This window comes from Pinus tabuliformis, chromosome Q (genome assembly GCF_031772625.1).
Source record: "Pinus tabuliformis cultivar Carrire ecotype Pingquan chromosome Q, CPIR1, whole genome shotgun sequence".
In the NCBI taxonomy this organism is placed as follows: Eukaryota; Viridiplantae; Streptophyta; class Pinopsida; order Pinales; family Pinaceae; genus Pinus; species Pinus tabuliformis.
Window position 1 is genome coordinate 841,944,266 of NC_142296.1, and position 27,800 is coordinate 841,972,065.

The window sequence follows — 27,800 nt, forward strand, 5'->3', positions numbered from 1 at the left end:
TCAGTTTTCATACTTCAAGACTTTCTTACCGATTGAAAGAGAAACGAAGGCATCGATGCAAGCATACTGAATCTGCCTATACTGTAGAATTTCCCATGCCCAATTGCTCATAGAAATACTTTTTTACTTTGAAAGGCGTAAGCCCAGGACCACAATAGCCAAACCCTTAAGCTCGACCTGCTTGATTTCCCACCTCTCCAGCTTTTCGGCTACCAAGGCACCAAGATCAATCTGACCTCCACATTCCAAACTGTGATCACTCATCAGCTTCTCCATGTCATGCCTAATACCCACACCTACTAGCTTAACTCCCAGATCTTTCAAAAACCTAACCAGGGCTTCCGGAATAAAATTTAGAAACAACATCTGAATAATGAGGCAGCCATTATCATTATAGAGCTGGAGCAAGGAAGTGTCATTCTCCCATCCCTTTCAAAAATTGGGCCGCCATTCCAGATCAAACCCTACAATTTCCTACCTTTTTTGTTGATTAACCCAATTCTATGCAAACTTCAGCCTTTAAGTCTATTACAAAATTTTACGACCCTTTCCAAAACAATGAAAGGGTCTATAAATACTAAGCTAATCTAAATATCTAAGAAACTGAAAATATATTAAATTGGCATCAATAAATATTTCTTCCATCTTCCTTGGCGATCTGGCAGTTGGCGGAAATGCTTCATCAGGTGGGCTCTTTGCCTTTAAACCTCAGCTGACATATCGCCAGCATTGGCTCTACTTCTGGTGGAGTGTTGAGACGCGAAGTGAGCTGGGCATCATATGTGGCATCCTGAATGTCGGGGATCAGGCATCCGAGAGCATCTGTTAAACATTTGAGGGCCGACCTTTGAGTGTGTGGCTTGATTAGAAAGAGCCAATATGCCTCGGAGGTTAAAGTATTTACTCCAGCGATTAACCTTCCCTTTTCCTCCAAGTCATGATAACTTGTTTGTTCAATCATGTTTGCTGTTGTTATGCTTCCAGGTGTGCACTGGGAAATCATGTTTGCCAAATAGAGTGTGTTGTTGACTAAATCAATCATATTGCTGGCGATCATTTTACACCTTGAAGCTGCCCTTTCCGCTTTCATCACCTGAGTGTTCCATTCCATGAAGAGTATGTCTTTGTATGTCTCATAGATTCTAGGCAAGTTCGTTGCCTTCCCCACATCAGAATCTTGCCAATCAAGATATCCGGCTATGGTTTCTTCGGCCTGATCTAGCTCATTTCTGGCTTTCTCTATCTGCTGACATACTGATGTAGATATTTCGCATAATGGCTCAGCCTCAGTAAGTTGTCGGCATAGGAGTCTAATCTGAGATATTAATGCGTCATTTATTTGAGTTGCTTCTGCTATGAAATTCTCCACTTTCTGGGTGCCCTTGATGCCTTCAAGCTGCGCTAATAGTTGAGCTATTTGCTCGTCTTTTGATTTCATCATCAGCTCATTCGCCGCTCTCAACTGTGCCAATGCCTCCGACAATTCTTTCTGCTTTTGGATTGCGCTCTGGTCGATTTTCTGTTTTTCAGTCTGCAGTTGTTGAGTTAATACATTGTTTTCTTGTTGTTGTGCCAGCAACTGCTCTTCTACCTGCGCTGCCTTGTTTTTCGCCTCGGTTACTTCTACCTGTAATGCACAAATTTCCTAGTCCTTAATCTTCAATAGAAGACTTACCTCCGACGCCTTGTCAATAGTCGCCGCAGAATAAGCTCCCGCATACTGCGACAACTTTGTTAGATCATCGGAGGGGTCCAATTCCTCCTTCCAGACTACATTGCCCGTGACTGTTTGCTCAGGAAAGATAGAAGGTTGATCAAGCCTTCGTCTCTTCCTTGAGCGCTTAACAACGGCTTTATGCTTTGGGCTGTAGAAAACATCCAGGGAGGAATATCTTCCACCTGGAGAACAATTTGATCGGAAGGGTCTTTAGTAATTACTTCGACATCCTTTGAAATGGGTGGGCCGCTGGTTCCGCGCTTAGAACCTGAGAAGAAGTGGTATCTGGTGCATCGCTTGTCTTAGAGGTGTCTGTGTCTTTGGAGCCTTCCTTTCCACTGATAATGGAATCGAATTGGTTCCATTGTTTAAGCAACTCAGGATCAATGGAGGTCTGTTTATGTTGCTCTGTCTGGGATTTACTCCGCTCTTTTTCTTGTTCTAACCTCTGCTGCTCCTCTAGTCCTTTTTGCTGCTGCTCCTCTAACTCTTTTCTTTGTCTCTCTTCTTGCTCCCTTTGCTGCCTATTTGCCAATTCCTTTTTCTGCCTATCAGCCAGTTCTTTCTTTTGTTTCTCCTCTTCTTCCTTCTTCCTTTGTTCCTCTATCTCTTTCTGCTTTCTCTGTTCTTGATCCTTCTGTGCCTTTTGCTGTTTTTCTATCTGCTCCTTCTTCTGCCTCTCAGCTTGCTCTTTTCTTTGCTTTTCTGCCTGCAGCTTCTTTTGCCTTTCCTCCTGTTGTTTCTTTTGTTCCTTAGTTGTAACAGGAGGTTGGCTCCTCTGTTGCCGACCAGGCTCGCTTGAGGAAGATGCTGGGGTTGTTGATAATAAATCTAGAGGCAGAGTTTGCAACCTCTGCTCTCTAAGTTTATTGAACTCAGTTAAGTTCTCATCGTTATATCTCATTCTAGCAAGTTCTTTGGTATAGCCTATTGTATCGGCGGCGATGAACAGGTCATCAAACTCATCTTCTTGATGGTCAACCTTTGTTAATTTTGCCTGTTCTAGGGCAGTGTAGGCGGTTTTATTTGGATCAAAGAGTCTTCTTGGGAGAGTGGCTAGGGATAAAGCTTGCATCTTTATTGCCTCTTTTTCTGCATGCTTGAGATCATGCAGAGTAAAGACACCAATTCTCAAGGGAAAAGAGGGCCAGCCCCTCTTCTTTTCTTTCTTGAGAGTTTGTGTGACACTCTCGGCCATAATCTGGTAGGAGATTTCTCGGGCCAACAATTTGTCTGGAACATATAAAGGGAGAACATGCGGCTTGGCCTGGCTCCCAAAAACCCTAACATAGGTAAAATGCTCTTCTCCGAACCAACTTGCTACAGCTGGTAAGTCGAAGGAAGCCAGATAGGAGATTTTGGGAATAGGCCGATCAAAAATGGAATAATGAATGGGAACCATAAAACCATTGCAAATTTGATACAAATGGTCCTTGTAAGAGGACTTCCACAATTTCTGATGGTACAAATGAATGGGTGAAGGGTCTTGGGTGGTCCACCTCCAACCGAGGATAGGAAACTCAGAATTAAAGCACAAGGTATCCATAATGTAAGCACTATAATAAAATGGTGGGATTTTCCTTTCGGTGACTACGGATTTGGCTCTAAAGTCACGAACAGCTACGGCCAACTTATCAGAAAGAATGGTGGCCCAATCCATGATTATACTATTAACAGCTGCTTCCATCAGGGGAACCATTTCTATGTCGAAATTAGCAGAGTCATGTAACCCCCATAGTCTACACATCATAATCCCCGCATAGCAATAGGGAGAAGCCAAAGAATCGACGGAGTACTTACCCGAGCTTTCGTGCTTGTGTTTGGCCGGATTCTGCCTCCAATCCCAGATGGGTTCAGATTGTAATTCATTTTCGGCTGCAAATTTCTCCACGAAGGCTTTGTTATAAATTTTCTTCGGCTCGGGCAAATGATACATTTGCTTAGGTGCTCTGGCTTGAACGACCAAAAAATCCTTCCATCCCTTGTGTGAAACGTTATATCGATCATTGGAATTTCCTGGATTGCCCAGCGCACTACATCAGTGTAGGGAAGGACCTGCTCTCTGGCTGCTATCCTGTGAAGAAAGGAGTCGGCCAAGTCTTTGAGAGTAGCATCGGACTTCTTTAGTACATCCACACTAGCCTCTGTCACTGTCACTTTCGGTTGCTCAGCCTCTAATAGATTATATGTGCCCTGCCATGAAGTCCTAGTGAGACCAGTGCACGTAGTGTCTGAAATTAGGCCTTTCTTCTTATCTGCGGCAGCTTGTCCTGCAACAGATGTAGCAGCGGAGCCCGCGGTCCTCTTGGATTTCTTCCCCATCATGCTCAGGCTTCTCTCAACAGATGAATTCTACACAAATGCAAGAGAAATCGTAACAAGGAAATAACAATGACAATCCATAACGGGAAAGATATATCATTTGAAGCGTGGTGAGATTAATTCTCAAAAGTGGCTGCGGATCCAATCACTGGGAAGATATTGCAGATGCATTAATGGTGATTTAAGGCCTGCTACCCATTAAATGACTATTACACCGTTATCCGGCTGAATGACCCCCTTAAGCGTGCAAAAGATATTTTGGCGATTAAACGCAAGTGTTCGTTAATCGAAGGGGAAAAGTTTTAAATACACATGCATTACCTTATCCCTGTATTTAACGGCATTTTGAAATTTGCGCTTTATCAACCGGATACCAATATAACTTTAAGGCTTCAAGCGATGACTTTTTGAGAATGTCGACCGCCGATGAGCGATATCGCATCGCATCGGGGAATAGATGCTACACAATCATTAGAAAAAGATCCTGCCGAGTGCCGATAGCGACATCGCATCGGACTAGCGCGTGGAAACATTACAAAGTGCATATAAAGTGATTTGCCGATTTCCGATTGCGATATCGCATCGCATCGGGGGTAAGACCCGAGCGCCTTATCAAAGTGCATGGGATTCTGCCGACGGCCGATAGCAATATCGCATCGGGTCGGGGTTTATAACTTAAAGCGTTTTTTCCCACATGAGGCAGCGCCGATAGCCGATCGCCGATATCGCGTCGTGTCGGGGCGTGAGTTATGTGCTCTTATTAGGTGTGCATGGAATATCGCCGATCGCCGACAGCGATATCGCATTGGAGGAGAACAAGGTGCCGTTTTAATATATTTCTCATGTCATTGCGATATGCGATCTTGCGATCGCTTTATCGCAATAACAAAATATTGTTTTATTATTGGAACACTATTATTCAAAAAGGCTTAAATACATAAACTCATTTGATTATCATACCTTTTTGAACACAAAAGCATTGATGCCAATTAAATTTTAAAAGGGACCCATTCCATATGTTAATTTTTTGTGTGATTGAAAATGTTATGAAATGGGGGGTTGTTGTAGAGCACAACATTTGGCGATTTGCTGGAAGAACCAGTTATCTCTGAAACTAATACAAACACTTAAGCTTTTCCAAAATAGAAACTCAATCAGAAGGGGAAACTTCTAATATAACTGGATATTCATGCGTTCTGAACAAAGTGAACTTATTCTGTTAACTTCTTCCCATTTAGTTTCAAGAAAATAAATACATTCTAAGTTTTTAAAATAGGCCTTTATTGGTTTATAATGATAAAACAGAAAACTTTCCCAAATCAGCTTTATAATTAACCCCTCTGTCATAGGTAGAGCCTCTGTTGCCAGCAAACATTTATAGTCTCGACAGGGATACCTTTTAACCATAGTATTCTCCACTTTTCCATTCACATAAGAGTGTAGTTAACAGAATGAATCTAAAACATGTTCTCATATTTTATTTTTCATCTGTTTTTTCTTCTTTGTCATTGATAAGATAAAAAGCCATTGTCCTGGTTTGGTGGCCAGCTGTTGACAATGCCATTCACTGGTAATAATTTAACTGAACAAGCTGGCTCGTGATGAGACCTCTTGTCTTGAAATTTCAAGCCATTGCCCTGTTTTGATAGGCAGCATTGGTAATGTCAGTCAAACTATTTTCCTATGAACATGGTAAGCAGGCTTGTAATAAGACCTCTTATCTTTAGTCTTTTATATTTTAGAATTACACTATGAGTAACCATAAACTTTAGTGAATGGGGTGAACAATCTTCTCCTTAAGAGCAAATGGATGACAGGTGAAGAGTTGAAGATGCTGAAAATGGGTTAGTTTCTATCTTAAAATGGATAACTTTTGGAGACCAGTTTTGAAAACAGAAAATGATTCACAGAACTTTTACATCATGAGAAGAGTATTCAAAAGTTAGATTGTAGTTTCAGAACACAAGGATATCTAATTTCCTAAAAATTATTCCTTTTGATTGAGGGTTCTACTATATAAAAGCAAATATTCTTATTATTTTTGTGAGACAGCTTCTTCAAACATAGCAAAAGGTCAATGGGGATACTCTACAGTTTTATTTCCTACCAATCCTACAAACTACAGAAATCTACAAAGAGGAGAAGGGATTACCTTCTCAATTAAAGAATTTCTTCAAGATCAGGCCATTAACAGGGAGAGAATCTCTCAACCCTGATAAGTCTTGCAATATAAAGGTTGACTGGCCTATCTTTTCACAGATTTGAAATGGTCCAAGCCACATTTTCTGAAATTTGGTATGCTTACCTTTATCTTCATGGGCCTTGTCCCATTTGAGAACTAAGTCACCAACTTGAAACTGTTTGGAACCGGATGAGGCTGAGTCAAAGGATGCTTTGATGATTTGTTGATGTTTGGCATGAGTGATTCTGGCTTTTTCACTTTCTTCTTCTAATTTCAGAATTTGGTCATGTCTAAGTTGGATAGAAGAAGAAGGAGTCTCTTCAATGTACTGTACTAGGGCTAAAGAGGGTAGAACAAGATTCGTAGGCAATACTGCTTCTTTTCCATATACCAGATTAAATGGGGAGGAACCTATAGAAGCCTTTTGTGTTATTCTATCAGCCCATAATGCAAACACTAAAGATTTGTGCCAGTTTCTATGATTCTGTTCAACAGTTCGCTTAATGATTTTGATGAGATTCTTATTAGTAGATTCGGCTAAACCATTTCCCTGAGGATAATAATTAGCAGAATACTTCAATTTAAACCCCCTCTTAATAGCGAAATCATATATAGCATTTCCTGAGAAATAGGAAGCATTATAAAAAACGAGAGCGTTTGGGACACCAAACCTGGTAATGATGAATTGGTCTATGAACTCGATGATTGCCTCTGAATTCGCTGCCTTCAAAGGAATAGCCTCTACCCATTTAGTAAAATAATCGGTAGCAGTGAGGATATACCTATGTTGTTTGGAAGATGGTGGAGTAATTTCTCCGATGATATCTAATCCCCATTGTTCAAATGGCTGTTCAATGTTGACAGGTTGCAGAGGGAAAGCTGATTTCCGTTGTCTTCCACTAGAAGTTTGGCAATTGAAACATTTTCTTACGTATTCATGAGCATCTCTAAACAGAGTAGGCCAATAATATCCAACATGAATAACTTTGTGAGCTGTTGTGTCTGCTCCAAAATGTCCTCCTGCTGGTCCATCATGTAGCTCCTGCAAAACCTTTTGAGCTTTAGGTTTCTCAAGACATCTTAACAGGATAGAATCATAATTTTGTCTAAAAAGCACATCATCAATAAGAGTGAAATTCTTTGCTTTTAACCTAATGGCCCTTTTATTTTTGTAAGATAAATTTGGAGGAGCATAACCGTTCTTCAAATAAAATATTAAATCTGCATATTGAGATTCAGAATCAGTGACACTTATCTGATTGATTGATTCAGTCTGATCCATATCGCTTGATTCAGGAATGTTTGATGCTCCTGCCAATATCCTGCAAAAACCTTGGCCCCTAACAATCTTTGTTGGATTTATTTCTAAGTCATACTCTTGAAGCGTTGTGACCCAACTGGCCCTTCTTTCACCCAGTTCTTTTTGAATTAATAGTTGCCTTACAGCTGGGAAAGGGACTATAACTTTTGTGTGAGTTTTCAAAAGGAAGGGTCTGTAATGTTTGACTGCTTTGAATACAGCAAAGGCTTGTTTCTCCACATCGGAATAATTTAATTCGGCACCCTCAAAGTTTGACCTAAAAAATGAAATGGGTGCTTCTAAGTTGTTGTCATTCGGTTGTGTGAGTACAGCAGCATATGAAGAGTTGGATGCGATAGTATACAATGTAAAATGATTAGAGAAATTTGGAGTATTTAAAGAAGGGGCGTTGATTATCGATTGCTTAATCAAATCAAAAGCTTCTTTTTCTACCGATCCCCACTTAAAGACTGAATTCTTCCTAATCATCGTTTGAAGTGGCAAAATAATTTGAGAAAAATCCGGAACAAACCTTTTAACGAAATTGATCTGGCCTAAAAATGACTGCATTGATTTCTTATTGTGGGGAAATGGGATTTCAGAAATTTCTTTGATTCGATCGGGATCAATGTAAATGCCATGTTTGGATACGATAAAGCCCAGGAGTTTACCTTGATCAAGAGCGAAAAATGACTTTTTAGGGTTCAGAGAAATACCGTACCTTTTGCATCGTTGAAAGATTTGATTTAAGTCATGCAAATGGTTAGACCTCTCTTTAGAGAATACAGTTATATCATCTAAATAGACAACCACTGTTCTATTAATTAACCCTTTAAAAGTTGTATCCATAGCTCTTTGGAACGTCGCTCCTGCATTTATAAGTCCAAAAGGCATTTTATGATATGCATAGGTTCCCCATTTTGTTCTGAATGTGGTTTTAAGTTGGTCATCAGGATGAACCAGAACTTGATTGTACCCTGAAAAACCATCTAGAAAGGACATCAATTCAGAGCCTGCCACTGATTGGAGAATTTGCTCCATAGTAGGCAATGGGAAATTGTCTTTCAAACTCGCTTTATTCAAGTTCCTGAAATCAATACAAATTCGAATGTCGCCATTTTTCTTTCTGACTGGCACCATATTAGAGACCCAGTTTGAATGTCGGACCGGAAAAATAATCTTGGCTTTCAAGAGCTTGTTAAGTTCCGACTTTATCTGGCTCTCCAAATTTGGATGTATTTTTCTTAACTTTTGCTGAATCGGTTTCTGATCAGGAAGCATAGGAATGGTATGCTGGATAATAGATGTATCATATGTCTTCAAGTCATCATATTTCCAAGCAAATACTTGTTTGTTTTTTCTTAATAGTTTAATAAATGCTTCATTTTCTTCCTGAGAAAGTCCTAATCCTAAGTTTATGTTTTGAGGAGCGTCGTCAGTGCCTAGATTTATCAATTCAAACCTAAGGGTAGAACTTTGAAGCTTTGCATTGGTTACAGGTTTAAATCTGTCTTTGATATCATAAAGATCTTCTAGCTTTACCACAAGCTTAGGAATTGAATTTTCTTGAGGCGTTTCTTTCATCTGGGAATCATGCTCATTTTCCTCAATAACTTGATTGTTATAGGATTTTTCCGAAGTTAGAAACTGCAAGATATCTTCGTCATGGATAAATACTCTCCAATTAGTGACATTGTCAGGAATTGAAGGCCTAAAAAGTAATTCTACAGAAAATCTATCAAGGCTGTAGTCTTCAGAAGGTAGAAGCTTAGAAGCTACATTGGCTAGTAGGTCGGCTGCCGAATTTTGTGACCTAGGAATGGAAGAAATGTTGAATGTTGAAAAGTGTGAGGTAAGATCCTATACTAGAGATTGATAATGCTTGAGGTGACTTGAAAGACAATGAATTGCATTCCTCACCTGTTTGACAATGATTTCGGAATCGCCGAATACTTTTAGATATCGCACTTCAAGGCCGATTGCTTTATATAATCCCTGGACTAAAGCTTCATATTCGGCTGTGTTATTAGTGCACTCAAATTCTAACCTACAAGACAGCATTGTCTTCTCTCCTTGCGGACTAACCAAAGTGCAACCTGCTCCTGAGCCTTCACTGGACTTAGAGCCATCAAAATATAAAGACCAAAATAAAGGAGTATTAACAAAAATATCTACATTTTTCTCAGCATCATTAAAACATCTGGACTTATCAGTTTGTGAAAAAATTTCAATCTGAGATGTAAAATGATTGACTGAAAAAGGAGATGGTTGGGCAACAAAGTTGCCAAATAATGATTCTGACGAATAGTTCCCCAAAATGTTGTTGTTCAATGCCACAGGTTGGTTTTCTTGCTCAAATTCAGTAACTGTGTGGGTCATATGCTTCTCTCGATCGATCCTTATTTGATTTGGCTTTCCCTTGTAGGGAAGCCACATATGTGACCAATCTGTGGAAATATACCCATGCAGCTTTTCGGACCAATCTCTGCTCAAAATTAAACTGTTATCACAAAATCGTGTACTAAGGGCTACTACTTAGCAAGATCTCATGCAACTATTTCAAACCAGGCTTTAGACTAAGGCTTAACCTCCTTAGTCAGAGAGGGCTCTCTCACAGATTTTTGATATGGATTAATAACAAGAAAAGATGGCTAACTCTTCAAACAGTACATGAAAATAAGCTGGTTGGAACAACAAAATAACACTTCTTCCATTGGGCTCATGGAGTCAAACACCTCTGCAGTAAACTATTAACTACTCAATCATGGAAGCCAAGGCATATAATGTTTAAACACTCAGAACATTTCTCAAAAAGAACCTCAACTCATAAACATACACAGGAAGTCTGAGCACTAGGTGAATTCAGAGTGATTGCATGTCTATTGAGCTGTAAAACAGAAAGGATAAAGACAAAACCACATATATTCTGAGCCTTTGAACACAAGATGAATCTTGGGAAGAAAAAGTAATCTTTCTATTACTGTCAAAAGTCTTTTACATTAGCCAATATAAAAACTCTGTTTCTTTTATAAATCTCCAACCTTTTTTACATCAGAGTTTTTCCTATATATAGGAAAACAAAACTACAACTACTTGAGACTCCTCCTCCAGCATGAGGGGAGCTCGAAATCCTATCATTAATTGCCTTATCTATATCTAAACAAACTTATTAAATACAAAGGTATTGCGCTGTGAATACATAGAGTCCCATTCCTATTGAAACTCTAATTCTATCTCCTCATGTGCATTGATGCTTTCTTGAACTTTGACACCTATACCATTTCTGTAGTGGCCAAGACATGCTGGAGAAACATTCACTGAACGAGCAGCTTCGGATACTTGCTGTGTGGATGAACTCATTAGTTGATGAGGATATGTGCCCTGTTTTCACGGTCCCTGCCTTCCATTAGTCTTCATGTACTAAAAGACTATGCTCCAAGCCATTTAATACCTTTAATAACCATGCATAATCCAATATGCCTCATGATCTGGACGCTTTGTGAACTGAACAGGTGTACCACCCAAAATTTCGGTAACCCTACCAGAACCCTAACATTTCGGTTATAAAGTAACTTTAGGAAGACTCTTAGCAAAAAACAAAAAGTTTCACCTTTTTCTTCAACACTCACACCTGTCACCCTTTGAATATCTGGATAGCTTTGTATAGTCTCCTTACTGGCCTTGAGTCATCCTTTTCAAGATTTGCTGACCTCAGCATCAATTTCATTTTTTCTCATAAAACAGTCATCTACAGCAGTTTCGTAGCGCGCTACGAAACTGCTATTTTTACTTTAAACAGCTTGCTTTTTTGCAGTGATTATTTGAGGAAAGGATCTCAGAGATTCTTGGAGTATGTGGAAAGTCACAACTTCAGTAAAAACTCAGCCTGGAGTAAGCTCTATATGCATTGGTACACATGAGTCAATTGACATAACAGAAATTGCAAACGATGATAACCACAGCCAAATAATATAACAAAAACTGCAAGCGGTGATATCCACAACAGAGAAATGGTTATAGCAGCATAATGCATGAGCCCCCTTATCCAAATGCGTTCTTTACCACGAGCAGCATCAACCTGAAACCATTCTTTAACCACTTTAAATTCCCTTAACTTGAAGTTTCAAAAAGATTCTGGCTGAAAAATATGTCTTGGGACAGAGCCCATAATTTCTCACAGAAAATCTATTTGGAAGAACTGAAGGAGTTTTTGTGAACCAATCCGTGCTTAACAAAAACCTTTTTTGGTTTTTTGAAAAACTACTCCAGCTGCCCAGAATCGATCCTTGAAGAAGATGTATAAAACAGGAAATTAAAAATTGCACCTACAACAGTTTCGTAGTGCAACTTTGGTCATTATTTTCTGTCAGCTCGTAATGGATTTGAGGAAACTGAAGGACTTTTTTATAGTTCAGTATGTTAGGAATAAAAACCTCTTTCCGTTTTCAAAATTTAGTCTTCAGCTGCTCAGAATACCTTCTGTAAGTTTACTAGTAAACACAGCAACCAGGGTTTTTTATGCTGAAACAAGCTGCTACAGGGGTTTCGCAGCGCGCTGCGAAACTGCTGTGTAATTTCAAAAACACAGCTTAGGATCAAAATATAACTTTCTTGTGTCTTTCCTTTTACTGCAATGACTTTTCCATTTGACCTGAAATTGTTCAATATCAAAATCTAGCATATGAACCTTCTGCTCATCTTTAAAGGTTTCACAAATTTCACCATTGGCCACCACGCAACCAAATTTGAAATATGGGCAAACCTCAAATAACATTTGCATATTAGCTTTGAGCAAGGCTAATGATACTTGCTTCATCAATATCACTAAAAAGTTCTCTTTCCAACTCTTGCAGCCATTTCCCCAATTTCGTAGCGCAGCCAGTGCAAAATATGAATTATGCGCTACGAAACTACCTAAACATGTTGCGCTGCGAAACTACAAAAAGGCTTTATGCGCATCAAACTAATATGAGCGATTTTGAAATTTTGGCATTGGAATTTTCAGTGATAACAGTGGCTCCACTTGGGATAGTGTGCCCTTGTGGTACACTAAGAACCTGCAGTTCCAGTGCCTTATCCTCTTTTGATGAACAAAAATTTATTTGACAAACATCTTCCTCAAGCTTCTTGGGCCTTCACCTCGGGCTTAAACTTGATGATCACTGTGCGAAAAAGAAATCTGCCACTACTAAAAAAAAATGCTCAGTCAACTTTGAGCTTATTTGCATTTACCTACCTACCTACCCTATCAGCTTCAAACTTCTTTCAGCTCAATCAATATGAAATTTCCAATGTAACCAATCCTCTGTTTTATCTGACATTTGACTTCTTTGACTGCATCGGAGTTCAGAGCCAATATGATAGTGTGATGACCGCTGCCACTGAAATTGTCTCTGATCTTCTTTGAAAAACTGAAATACTGGAGAGTAAAACTCTTCCATGTAATCAGCTACAGGATCCCAGAATACATGATCAGCTTGTTTTTCCTTGTAACTTTCCAGCTGTGCAAACTGATCTTCAACCACAGTGTTCAGTTCCTCAATCGTGAAAGAGAAAGGAACCAGCATAGTCTCCTTGCGTTCTGCCATAGAAAACTTCTGAGAATAATGATCATGATCATGAAAACTGTATGCCTGAATTTGACCTTCTAAACCTTCAATGTCTTTTTCAAGGTCCTCAGCAAATTCATCCAAAAATCTCATCCTATCCTCTGCCTTGCAGTCAAAAGATTTTAGATATGAGGATAATGACAAAGAAAAATATTCATTTGTTTCTTCTTTACTATGATCATCATTCCATTGTTTGAAACCTTCAACTGAGGGAGAGTCTGCCACCAACTCTGACCTATCTATCCATTCCTCAAAAAACATAAGCCATAAGTCTTGAAATGACTTAACGGATTTGATAGGAAAACTTTCAATCCATTGTTTGCATTTCCCTTGAAGTGAATCATAGAATAACCTTATACAAACATCCTCATGTTTAACTCTAAGAAGCTCAGCAAAATGACAGAAATCTGAGATATGCTTCAGAGTTAAACTCAAATCTTTTCCATTAAATTTGGGACCATTCCTTAGAAAATATGCATCCTTGGGAAAATGATTTGGGAAACCATGAATTCCTGAGAAATATATGCATGCATACCTTGAACTAAGAATGGCAGCTTCTGGGTCCTTCATAACTCCAGTGGAATCACCATGAATGTATGAACTTTGAATTCTTCAACAATGGAGTCGCCAAGGTAGATTTGCAGCCTCGAAAAACCTCTTTGAACTCCTGCTACCTTCAGAAATTCAATCTTAAAATTACGGGAGTGAGTAATCTTCAGTCTCCCGGCAGACGCACCAAAATGTTATCACAAAATCGTGTACTAAGGGCTGCTACTTAGCAAGATCTCATGCAACTATTTCAAACCAGGCTTTAGACTAAGGCTTAACCTCCTTAGTAAGAGAGGGCTCTCTCACAGATTTTTGATATGGATTAATAACAAGAAAAGATGGCTAACTCTTCAAACAGTACATGAAAATAAGCTGGTTGGAACAACAAAATAACACTTCTTCCATTGGGCTCATGGAGTCAAACACCTCTGCAGTAAACTATTAACTACTCAATCATGGAAGCCAAGGCATATAATGTTTAAACACTCAGAACATTTCTCAAAAAGAACCTCAACTCATAAACATACACAGGAAGTCTGAGCACTAGGTGAATTCAGAGTGATTGCATGTCTATTGAGCTGTAAAACAGAAAGGATAAAGACAAAACCACATATATTCTGAGCCTTTGAACACAAGATGAATCTTGGGAAGAAAAAGTAATCTTTCTATTACTGTCAAAAGTCTTTTACATTAGCCAATATAAAAACTCTGTTTCTTTTATAAATCTCCAACCTTTTTTACATCAGAGTTTTTCCTATATATAGGAAAACAAAACTACAACTACTTGAGACTCCTCCTCCAGCATGAGGGGAGCTCGAAATCCTATCATTAATTGCCTTATCTATATCTAAACAAACTTATTAAATACAAAGGTATTGCACTGTGAATACATAGAGTCCCATTCCTATTGAAACTCTAATTCTATCTCCTCATGTGCATTGATGCTTTCTTGAACTTTGACAGCTGTACCATTTCTGTAGTGGCCAAGACATGCTGGAGAAACATTCACTGAACGAGCAGCTTCGGATACTTGCTGTGTGGATGAACTCATTAGTTGATGAGGATATGTGCCCTGTTTTCACGGTCCCTGCCTTCCATTAGTCTTCATGTACTAAAAGACTATGCTCAAGCCATTTAATACCTTTAATAACCACGCATAATCCAATATGCCTCATGATCTGGACGCTTTGTGAACTGAACAGGTGTACCACCCAAAATTTCGGTAACCCTACAAGAACCCTAACATTTCGGTTATAAAGTAACTTTAGGAAGACTCTTAGCAAAAAACAAAAAGTTTCACCTTTTTCTTCAACACTCACACCTGTCACCCTTTGAATATCTGGATAGCTTTGTATAGTCTCCTTACTGGCCTCGAGTCATCCTTTTCAAGATTTGCTGACCTCAGCATCAATTTCATTTTTTCTCATAAAACAGTCATCTACAGTAGTTTCGTAGCGCGCTACGAAACTGCTGTTTTTACTTTAAACAGCTTGCTTTTTTGCAGTGATTATTTGAGGAAAGGATCTCAGAGGTTCTTGGAGTATGTGGAAAGTCACAACTTCAGTAAAAACTCAGCCTGGAGTAAGCTCTATATGCATTGGTACACATGAGTCAATTGACATAACATAAATTGCAAACGATGATAACCACAGCCAAATAATATAACAAAAACTGCAAGCGGTGATATCCACAGCAGAGAAATGGTTATAGCAGCATAATGCATGAGCCCCCTTATCCAAATGCGTTCTTTACCACGAGCAGCATCAACCTGAAACCATTCTTTAACCACTTTAAATTCCCTTAACTTGAAGTTTCAAAAAGATTCTGGCTGAAAAATATGTCTTGGGACAGAGCCCATAATTTCTCACAGAAAATCTATTTGGAAGAACTGAAGGAGGTTTTTGTGAACCAATCAGTTCTTAACAAAAGCCTCTTTTGGTTTTTTGAAAAACTACTCCAGCTGCCCAGAATCGATCCTTGAAGAAGATGTATAAAACAGGAAATTAAAAATTGCACCTACAGCAGTTTCGTAGCGCAACTTTGGTCATTAATTTCTCTCAGCTCGTAATGGATTTGAGGAAACTGAAGGAGGTTTTTATAGTTCAGTCTGTTAGGAATAAAAACCTCTTTCCGTTTTCAAAATTTAGTCTTCAGCTGCTCAGAATACCTTCTGTAAGTTTACTAGTAAACACAGCAACCAGGGTTTTTTATGCTGAAACAAGCTGCTACAGGGGTTTCGCAGCGCGCTGCGAAACTGCTGTGTAATTTCAAAAACACAGCTTAGGATCAAAATATAACTTTCTTGTGTCTTTCCTTTTACTGCAATGACTTTTCCATTTGACCTGAAATTGTTCAATATCAAAATCTAGCATATGAACCTTCTGCTCATCTTTAAAGGTTTCACAAATTTCACCATTGGCCACCACGCAACCAAATTTGAAATATGGGCAAACCTCAAATAACATTTGCATATTAGCTTTGAGCAGGGCTAATGATACTTGCTTCATCAATATCACTAAAAAGTTCTCTTTCCAACTCTTGCAGCCATTTCCCCAATTTCGTAGCGCAGCCAGTGCAAAATATGAATTATGCGCTACGAAACTACCTAAACATGTTGCGCTGCGAAACTACAAAAAGGCTTTATGCGCATCAAACTAATATGAGCGATTTTGAAATTTTGGCATTGGAATTTTCAGTGATAACAGTGGCTCCACTTGGGATAGTGTGCCCTTGTGGTACACTAAGAACCTGCAGTTCCAGTGCCTTATCCTCTTTTGATGAACAAAAATTTATTTGACAAACATCTTCCTCAAGCTTCTTGGGCCTTCACCTCGGGCTTAACTTGATGATCACTGTGCGAAAAAGAAATCTGCCACTACTAAAAAAAAATGCTCAGTCAACTTTGAGCTTATTTGCATTTACTTACCTACCTACCCTATCAGCTTCAAACTTCTTTCAGCTCAATCAATATGAAATTTCCAATGTAACCAATCCTCTGTTTTATCTGACATTTGACTTCTTTGACTGCATCGGAGTTCAGAGCCAATATGATAGTGTGATGACCGCTGCCACTGAAATTGTCTCTGATCTTCTTTGAAAAACTGAAATACTGGAGAGTAAAACTCTTCCATGTAATCAGCTACAGGATCCCAGAATACATGATCAGCTTGTTTTTCCTTGTAACTTTCTAGCTGTGCAAACTGATCTTCAACCACAGTGTTCAGTTCCTCAATCGTGAAAGAGAAAGGAACCAGCATAGTCTCCTTGCGTTCTGCCATAGAAAACTTCTGAGAATAATGATCATGATCATGAAAACTGTATGCCTGAATTTGACCTTCTAAACCTTCAATGTCTTTTTCAAGGTCCTCAGCAAATTCATCCAAAAATCTCATCCTATCCTCTGCCTTGCAGTCAAAAGATTTTAGATATGAGGATAATGACAAAGAAAAAGATTCATTTGTTTCTTCTTTACTATGACCATCATTCCATTGTTTGAAACCTTTAACTGAGGGAGAGTCTGCCACCAACTCTGACCTATCTATCCATTCCTCAAAAAACATAAGCCATAAGTCTTGAAATGACTTAACGGATTTGATAGGAAAACTTTCAATCCATTGTTTGCATTTCCCTTGAAGTGAATCATAGAATAACCTTATACAAACATCCTCATGTTTAACTCTAAGAAGCTCAGCAAAATGACAGAAATCTGAGATATGCTTCAGAGTTAAACTCAAATCTTTTCCATTAAATTTGGGACCATTCCTTAGAAAATATGCATCCTTGGGAAACCATGAATTCCTGAGAAATCTATGCATGCATACCTTGAACTAAGAATGGCAGCTTCTGGGTCCTTCATAACTCCAGTGGAATCACCATGAATGTATGAACTTTGAATTCTTCAACAATGGAGTCGCCAAGGTAGATTTGCAGCCTCGAAAAACCTCTTTGAACTCCTGCTACCTTCAGAAATTCAATCTTAAAATTACGGGAGTGAGTAATCTTCAGTCTCCCGGCAGACGCACCAAAATGTTATCACAAAATCGTGTACTAAGGGCTGCTACTTAGCAAGATCTCATGCAACTATTTCAAACCAGGCTTTAGACTAAGGCTTAACCTCCTTAGTCAGAGAGGGCTCTCTCACAGATTTTTGATATGGATTAATAACAAGAAAAGATGGCTAACTCTTCAAACAGTACATGAAAATAAGCTGGTTGGAACAACAAAATAACACTTCTTCCATTGGGCTCATGGAGTCAAACGCCTCTGCAGTAAACTATTAACTACTCAATCATGGAAGCCAAGGCATATAATGTTTAAACACTCAGAACATTTCTCAAAAAGAACCTCAACTCATAAACATACACAGGAAGTCTGAGCACTAGGTGAATTCAGAGTGATTGCATGTCTATTGAGCTGTAAAACAGAAAGGATAAAGACAAAACCACATATATTCTGAGCCTTTGAACACAAGATGAATCTTGGGAAGAAAAAGTAATCTTTCTATTACTGTCAAAAGTCTTTTACATTAGCCAATATAAAAACTCTGTTTCTTTTATAAATCTCCAACCTTTTTTACATCAGAGTTTTTCCTATATATAGGAAAACAAAACTACAACTACTTGAGACTCCTCCTCCGGCATGAGGGGAGCTCGAAATCCTATCATTAATTGCCTTATCTATATCTAAACAAACTTATTAAATACAAAGGTATTGCGCTGTGAATACATAGAGTCCCATTCCTATTGAAACTCTAATTCTATCTCCTCGTGTGCATTGATGCTTTCTTGAACTTTGACACCTGTACCATTTCTGTAGTGGCCAAGACATGCTGGAGAAACATTCACTGAACGAGCAGCTTCGGATACTTACTGTGTGGATGAACTCATTAGTTGATGAGGATATGTGCCCTGTTTTCATGGTCCCTGCCTTCCATTAGTCTTCATGTACTAAAAGACTATGCTCCAAGCCATTTAATACCTTTAATAACCACGCATAATCCAATATGCCTCATGATCTGGACGCTTTGTGAACTGAACAGGTGTACCACCCAAAATTTCGGTAACCCTACCAGAACCCTAACATTTCGGTTATAAAGTAACTTTAGGAAGACTCTTAGCAAAAAACAAAAAGTTTCACCTTTTTCTTCAACACTCACACCTGTCACCCTTTGAATATCTGGATAGCTTTGTATAGTCTCCTTACTGGCCTCGAGTCATCCTTTTCAAGATTTGCTGACCTCAGCATCAATTTCATTTTTTCTCATAAAATAGTCATCTACAGCAGTTTCGTAGCGCGCTACGAAACTGCTATTTTTACTTTAAACAGCTTGCTTTTTTGCAGTGATTATTTGAGGAAAGGATCTCAGAGGTTCTTGGAGTATGTGGAAAGTCACAACTTCAGTAAAAACTCAGCCTGGAGTAAGCTCTATATGCATTGGTACACATGAGTCAATTGACATAACAGAAATTGCAAACGATGATAACCACAGCCAAATAATATAACAAAAACTGCAAGCGGTGATATCCACAGCAGATAAATGGTTATAGCAGCATAATGCATGAGCCCCCTTATCCAAATGCGTTCTTTACCACGAGCAGCATCAACCTGAAACCATTCTTTAACCACTTTAAATTCCCTTAACTTGAAGTTTCAAAAAGATTCTGGCTGAAAAATATGTCTTGGGACAGAGCCCATAATTTCTCACAGAAAATCTATTTGGAAGAACTGAAGGAGGTTTTTGTGAACCAATCTGTGCTTAACAAAAACCTCTTTTGGTTTTTTGGAAAACTACTCCAGCTGCCCAGAATCGATCCTTGAAGAAGATGTATAAAACAGGAAATTAAAAATTGCACCTACAGCAGTTTCGTAGCGCAACTTTGGTCATTAATTTCTCTCAGCTCGTAATGGATTTGAGGAAACGGAAGGAGGTTTTTATAGCTCAGTCTGTTAGGAATAAAAACCTCTTTCTGTTTTCAAAATTTAGTCTTCAGCTGCTCATAATACCTTCTGTAAGTTTACTAGTAAACACAGCAACCAGGGTTTTTTATGCTGAAACAAGCTGCTACAGGGGTTTCGCAGCGCGCTGCGAAACTGCTGTGTAATTTCAAAAACACATCTTAGGATCAAAATATAACTTTCTTGTGTCTTTCCTTTTACTGCAATGACTTTTCCATTTGACCTGAAATTGTTCAATATCAAAATCTAGCATATGAACCTTCTGCTCATCTTTAAAGGTTTCACAAATTTCACCATTGGCCACCACGCAACCAAATTTGAAATATGGGCAAACCTCAAATAACATTTGCATATTAGCTTTGAGCAGGGCTAATGATACTTGCTTCATCAATATCACTAAAATGTTCTCTTTCCAACTCTTGCAGCCATTTCCCCAATTTCGTAGCGCAGCCAGTGCAAAATATGAATTATGCGCTACGAAACTACCTAAACATGTTGCACTGCGAAACTACAAAAAGGCTTTATGCGCATCAAACTAATATGATCGATTTTGAAATTTTGGCATTGGAATTTTCAGTGATAACATAAACCATAAAATTCAGGTATGTCGGCAATTAAGATGTCAATCCTCTATACAATCCTGGGGTCGGCAGACAACCTGATGGTTACAGAATTAATTTCTCCCACAACCTGGACTTTAGTCCTATCCACCTGTACAATATGAATGGCAGACTTATGGGGTTCAATGTTCAGCTTAGAGCAAACTGAAGCTGGCATTATATTAGATGAGGGCCCTAAATCAATTAAACAGTTGTGCAGGTTTCTATTATAAATCTCATAAGTCAGCAGGAAGGGTGGAGTGTGAGAATTTGATTTATCTCCAATTAGAACTGAATCGGTAGCTTCAACCATACCTGCAGGAGGCTGGCCTGAATCGTTGGCAGCTGTTGCACTGGGAAGGGGAGTAGAGGGAACAACATTTAATTCTTTAAGAAGTAATTTTTGTTGATGCTTTAATTTGCTAAGCTCAAACATGGTTATATTTGCCTTAGTTTTCTTCATGTCATCAACAATGTTATATTCCATTGAATCAGATACCACTAATGTCTTGGATGTTGAAGGAGAATTAGAAGTTGAAGGCTGGTTTTGGGGAACTACTACAGGCGACTTCTTTGGGGGGACTTTTTCCTTTGCTGTAGTAGCACCTGCGCTCCTCTTCTTTGAAGTTGCCTGGGCAGGTTCAGAAGTACTTTTACTTCTTGTAGTAACCGGAAAGGCTTCTTCTTCATTCTCGGTATCAGAGTTTGGGAGTATAAAATCCCACATTCCGTGGCATTCAGCTACTTCTTCTTCATCATCGATTTGTGAAGTTGTTTCCTCTTCCTCTTCTTCTTGCTCTGAATCTGCGTTAGATATAACATTGGGCGGCTTTGATTCAGTTTTCTTATAAGTTTTAAATGGTCTTTTGTTTGAGGTTTCAGCCACCTGCTTCTTTATCTCGACCATTTCGTTAGACAATGTTTTAAGGACCTTTTGTAAACCTTCCATGTCATACGTGTCCTTTGGGGTTTTCTTCTTGGAATCTTCTTTAAATGAGACTTTTTTAGCTTTTCTATCTTCCAAAGCAGCTTTCTTTTCTAGAGCATTGATGTGCTTTTCAACAGCAAGTGCTTCTCTCATGTTTTCAGCTAAGGTAGGTTTCCCAGCCCTGTCTACAAAAGTAGCTATGTTGGCAGGTAGGGCAGTAATATACCATTCGCTTCGGATTTGTTCACTTGGTTTAGAAGCGGTAGGGATTTTATTCAGGAGTTTATTAAATCTGGCATTAAACTCTTTTATTGGTTCCATGTGCTCTATTCTCAGATTGGAGAGGTCGTTTATTAAAGTAGCTAAGGACCTATCATCTCCATATTTGGTAAGAAACTGCTCTTGGCATGTGTTCCAACTGGTAATTGAACCAGAAGGTAAGGAAAAATACCAGGATCCTGCTGATCCTTGTAAGGTGTAGGGGAAGAGTCTTACAACAACATCTTGCTCTGCCACTCCTTTTATGTTAACTGCTAACATAAAATTGTTAATGTGTTCTTCAGCCTGGGTTCCGTCATCTGGATTAAATTTAGGCAGCCATTTTTCGGGAGCATCTGGTAGATCATGCAATGGTGCAGGCATGTTGACTGCTCCTGGCCTAGTCCATGGGTCTGCCATTATGATAGCGACAGTGGTTGACACTACTGTTTGGATTCTAGATGTATGGGAAGGGATCAAAGATGAGGAGTGAATAGGTTGGGATATTGAGGCTTCTGATACCTGATGGGCGACAATTTGTAATGGGGGAGTGGATGGTTGACCTCGCAGAGGAGAAAATGCAATGGAGGACGAGGATGAAAGCTCTTCACTATCAGATCCTTCAGTAATTTTCTTCGCCCTTTTCCTTTTAGGTAAAGGAAACTCAGTGGGTTCAATACCGAGTTTTTCGCTCTGAAGTCTGGTGAGAGGGTGAGTGAGGTTGAACTGCGAAGTCGCACTGCTTTCTGATACCTCATATTTCTGTGGTGAAATCGAGAAGCTCTGAAGTTTATGGATTAGAGACTGGACTTCAGGTGATTCAAGACTTAATTGTTCTGTGGTATGATGGGTTTGAGCAGTGGTAGTTGATTCCCCTTCTCCTTGTTTGGATACCGGCGAACCAGTATGCAAATGGGAGGGTCGAGGGGATTCGGAGGGGGAAATACTCTTGGAATGGCTTATAGGTTTGGACTTATGTGCCATTCACAATTTTCAGGCCCTCCTTCTAGCGCCAATTACGTTGAGGCCTCGAAAATCGCTGCAACAACATAGGGGAAACCACCCGGTCCGGACCTTAGTACAACTCCTTTTCCGTTTGGAATAGTGGCTCCGACTGGGGATAATGGGACCAGTTTCCCAAGAATTATAAGTAAACGGGATGGATGAGTGACTTATGATATATGATGGTGATAAGCGAACAACTAAAACTATCGGCGAAATATACTAACTATAATCTAATCCCGGGATTTATCAATTTTTAAAGCGTAGCGTTTGATAATATGTGCTTTAAGGCAGGCATATAGATGACTCTAACACTAAAGCATAGATGTTTAAACCATTTAAGATTGCTCTGCATAATTAGTTATGCAGAGCGATAATAGCGAATTACTACACTTTGTCATTCATATCATTGCTACATGCATGATTAAAAGAGAGGGCATATCACAAAACATCCAATAGTGGAACGAAATGAAGATTTGCTATTACAGCACATACATGTATTCAACAATAGCAAAAATAATAACACAACAATTCATATAAGAGGAAAGAACACAGATGCAGATAAAAGTACCATGTAAGCTGCTTAACAATCCAGTATATTAATCGCTATGTCGCGGTCCTTCCTTCAAACCAGAAAGCATTCCAAACAAGAGACAATAGTGCGCAATTGTATAAAACAGCCTTCTCGTTAAATTAAGAACTATCGGTCAAGTTTCACAAAAGAATATAGGCTGAAGCACAGTAGTGCAAACTTCAACCTTTAAGTCTATTACAAAATTTTACGACCCTTTCCAAAACAATGAAAGGGTCTATAAATACTAAGCTAATCTAAATATCTAAGAAACTGAAAAGCTATTAAATTGGCATCAATAAATATTTCTTCCATCTTCCTTGGCGATCTGGCAGTCAGCGGAAATGCTTCATCAGGTGGGCTCTTTGCCTTTAAACCTCAGCTGACATATCGCCAGCATTGGCTCTACTTCTGGTGGAGTGTTGAGACGCGAAGTGAGCTGGGCATCATATGTGGCATCCTGAATATCGAGGATCAGGCATCCGAGAGCATCTGTTAAACATTTTAGGGCCGACCTTTGAGTGTGTGGCTTGATTAGAAAGAGCCAATATGCCTCGGAGGTTAAAGTATTTACTCCAGCAATTAACCTTCCCTTTTCCTCCAATTCATGATAACTTGTTTGTTCAATCATGTTTGCTGTTGTTATGCTTCCAGGTGTGCACTGGGAAATCATGTTTGCCAAATAGAGTGTGTTGTTGACTAAATCAATCATATTGCTGGCGATCATTTTACACCTTGAAGCTGCCCTTTCCGCTTTCATCACCTGAGTGTTCCATTCCGTGAAGAGTATGTCTTTGTATGTCTCATAGATTCTAGGCAAGTTCGCTGCCTTCCCCACATCAGAATCTTGCCAATCAAGATATCCGGCTATGGTTTCTTCGGCCTGATCTAGCTCATTTCTGGCTTTCTCTATCTGCTGACATACTGTTGTAGATATTTTGCATAATGGCTCAGCCTCAGTAAGTTGTCGGCATAGGAGTCTAATCTGAGATATTAATGCGTCATTTATTTGAGCTGCTTCTGCTCTGAAATTCTCCACTTTCTGGGTGCCCTTGATGTCTTCAAGCTGCGCTAATAGTTGAGCTATTTGCTCGTCTTTTGATTTCATCATCAGCTCATTCGCCGCTCTCAACTGTGCCAATGCCTCCGACAATTCTTTCTGCTTCTGGATTGCGCTCTGGTCGATTCTTTGTTTTTCAGTCTGCAGTTGCTGGGTTAATGCATTGTTTTCTTGCTGTTGTGCCAGCAACTACTCTTCTACCTGCGCTACCTTGTTTTTTGCCTCGGTTACTTCTGCCTGTAATGCACAAATTTCCTGGTCCTTAATCTTCAATAGAAGACTTACCTCCGATGCCTTGTCAATAGTCGCCGCAGAATAAGCTCCCGCATACTGCGACAACTTTGTTAGATCATCGGAGGGGTCCAATTCCTCCTTCCAGACTACATTGCCCGTGACTGTTTGCTCAGGAAAGATAGAAGGTTGATCAAGCCTTCGTCTCTTCCTTGAGCGCTTAACAACGGCTTTATGCTTTGGGCTGTAGAAAACATCCAGGGGAGGAATATCTTCCACCTGGAGAACAATTTGATCGGAAGGGTCTTTAGTAATTACTTCGACATCCTTTGAAATGGGTGGGCCGCTGGTTCCGCTTAGAACCTGAGAAGAAGTGGTATCTGGTGCATCACTTGTCTTAGAGGTGTCTGTGTCTTTGGAGCCTTCCTTTCCACTGATAATGGAATCGAATTGGTTCCATTGTTTAAGCAACTCAGGATCAATGGAGGTCTGTTTATGTTGCTCTGTCTGGGATTTGCTCCGCTCTTTTTCTTGTTCTAACCTCTGCTGCTCCTCTAGTCCTTTTTGCTACTGCTCCTCTAACTCTTTTCTTTGTCTCTCTTCTTGCTCCCTTTTCTGTCTATTTGCCAATTCCTTTTTCTGCCTATCAGCCAGTTCTTTCTTTTGTTTCTCCTCTTCTTCCTTCTTCCTCTGTTCCTCTATCTCTTTCTGCTTTCTCTGTTCTTGATCCTTCTGTGCCTTTTGCTGTTTTTCTATCTGCTCCTTCTTCTGCCTCTCAGCTTGCTCTTTTCTTTTCTTTTCTGCCTGCAGCTTCTTTTGCCTTTCCTCCTGTTGTTTCTTTTGTTCCTTAGTTGTAACAAGAGGTTGGCTCGTCTGTTGTCGACCAGGCTCGCTTGAGGAAGACGCTGGGGTTGTTGATAATAAATCTAGAGGCAGAGTTTGCAACCTCTGCTCTCTAAGTTTATTGAACTCAGTTAAGTTCTTATCGTTATATCTCATTCTAGCAAGTTCTTTGGTATAGCCTATTATATCGGCGACGATGAACAGGTCATCAAACTCATCTTCTTGATGGTCAACCTTTGTTAATTTGGCCTGTTCTAGGGCAGTGTAGGCGGTTTTATTTGGATCAAAGAGTCTGCTTGGGAGAGTGGCTAGGGATAAAGCTTGCATCTTTATTGCCTCTTTTTCTGCATGCTTGAGATCATGCAGAGTAAAGACACCAATTCTCAAGGGAAAAGAGGGCCAGCCCCTCTTCTTTTCTTTCTTGAGAGTTTGTGTGACACTCTCGGCCATAATCTGGTAGGAGATTTCTCGGGCCAACAATTTGTCTGGAACATATAAAGGGAGAACATGCGGCTTGGCCTGGCTCCCAAAAACCCTAACATAAGTAAAATTCTCTTCTCCGAACCAACTTGCTACAACTGGTAAGTCGAAGGAAGCCAGATAGGAGATTTTGGGAATAGGCCGATCAAAAATGGAATAATGAATGGGAACCATAAAACCATTGCAAATTTGATACAAATGGTCCTTGTAAGAGGACTTCCACAATTTCTGATGGTACAAATGAATGGGTGAAGGGTCTTGGGTGGTCCACCTCCAACCGAGGATAGGAAACTCAGAATTAAAGCACAAGGTATCCATAATGTAAGCACTATAATAAAATGGTGGGATTTTCCTTTCGGTGACTACGGATTTGGCTCTAAAGTCACGAACAGCTACGGCCAACTTATCAGAAAGAATGGTGGCCCAATCCATGATTATACTATTAACAGCTGCTTCCATCAGGGGAACCATTTCTATGTCGAAATTAGCAGAGTCATGTAACCCCCATAGTCTACACATCATAATCCCCGCATAGCAATAGGGAGAAGCCAAAGAATTGACAGAGTACTTACCTGAGCTTTCGTGCTTGTGTTTGGCCGCATTCTGCCTCCAATCCCGGATGGGTTCAGATTGTACTTCATTTTCGGCTGCAAATTTCTCCACGAAGGCTTTGTTATAAATTTTCTCCGGCTCGGGCAAATGATACATTTGCCTTAGGTGCTCTGGCTTGAACGACCCGAAAATCCTTCCATCCCTTGTGTGAAACGTTCTATCGATCATTGGAATTTCCTCGATTGCCCAGCGCACTACATCAGTGTAGGGAAGGACCTGCTCTCTGGCTGCTATCCTGTGAAGAAAGGAGTCGGCCAAGTCTTTGAGAGTAGCATCAGACTTCTTTAGTACATCCACACTAGCCTCTGTCACTGTCACTTTCGGTTGCTCAGCCTCTAATAGATTATATGTGCCCTGCCATGAAGTCCTAGTGAGACCAGTGCACGTAATGTCTGAAATTAGGCCTTTCTTCTTATCTGCGGCAGCTTGTCCTACAACAGATGTAGCAGCGGAGCCCGCGGTCCTCTTGGATTTCTTCCCCATCATGCTCAGGCTTCTCTCAACAGATGAATTCTACACAAATGCAAGAGAAATCGTAACAAGGAAATAACAATGAAAATCCATAACAGGAAAGATATATCGTTTGAAGCGTGGTGAGATTAATTCTCAAAAGTGGCTGCGGATCCAATCACTGGGAAGATATTGCAGATGCATTAATGGTGATTTAAGGCCTGCTACCCATTAAATGACTATTACACCGTTATCCGGCTGAATGACCCCCTTAAGCGTGCAACAGATATTTTGGCGGTTAAACGCAAGTGTTCGTTAATCGAAGGGGCAAAGTTTTAAATACACATGCATTACCTTATCCCTGTATTTAACGGCATTTTGAAATTTGCGCTTTATCAACCGGATATCAATATAACTTTAAGGCTTCAAGCGATGACTTTTTGAGAATGCCGACCGCCGATGAGCGATATCGCATCGCATCGGGGAATAGATGCTACACAATCATTAGAAAAAGATCCTGCCGAGTGCCGATAGCAACATCGCATCGGACTAGCGCGTGGAAACATTACAAAGTGCATATAAAGTGATTTGCCGATTTCCGATTGCGATATCGCATCGCATCGGGGGTAAGACCCGAGCGCCTTATCAAAGTGCATGGGATTCTGCCGACGGCCGATAGCGATATCGCATCGGCGGAGAACAAGGTGCCGTTTTAATATATTTCTCATGTCATTGCGATATGCGATCTTGCGATCGCTTTATCGCAATAACAAAAGATTGTTTTATTATTGGAACACTATTATTCAAAAAGGCTTAAGTACATAAACTCATTTGATTATCATACCTTTTTGAGCACAAAAGCATTGATGCCAATTAAATTTTAAAAGGGACCCATTCCATATGTTAATTTTTTGTGTGATTGAAAATGTTATGAAATGGGGGGTTGTTGTAGAGCACAACACCTAGTTGTTTATTGTGGGATCTTGCTGAATAAACCAGTTGTCTACAGTGGGAAAATCATCAGTGATAGTTGTTTGTATAGATTTTTCCTGGAATTGGACCTTAGTGTAGGTGGTATTTGTATTTGGAATCATTCCTACCTCTGCTTCTGTCATTCAAGTATAGTTCAAGT

General features: G+C 39.7%; 1 pseudogene; it reads right to left on the reverse strand.

Annotated features, from left to right (window-relative positions):
- Positions 1–27,783, reverse strand: LOC149222215 (3'-5' exonuclease-like; annotated as a pseudogene).
- Between the last annotated feature and the right edge of the window lie 17 nt (positions 27,784–27,800).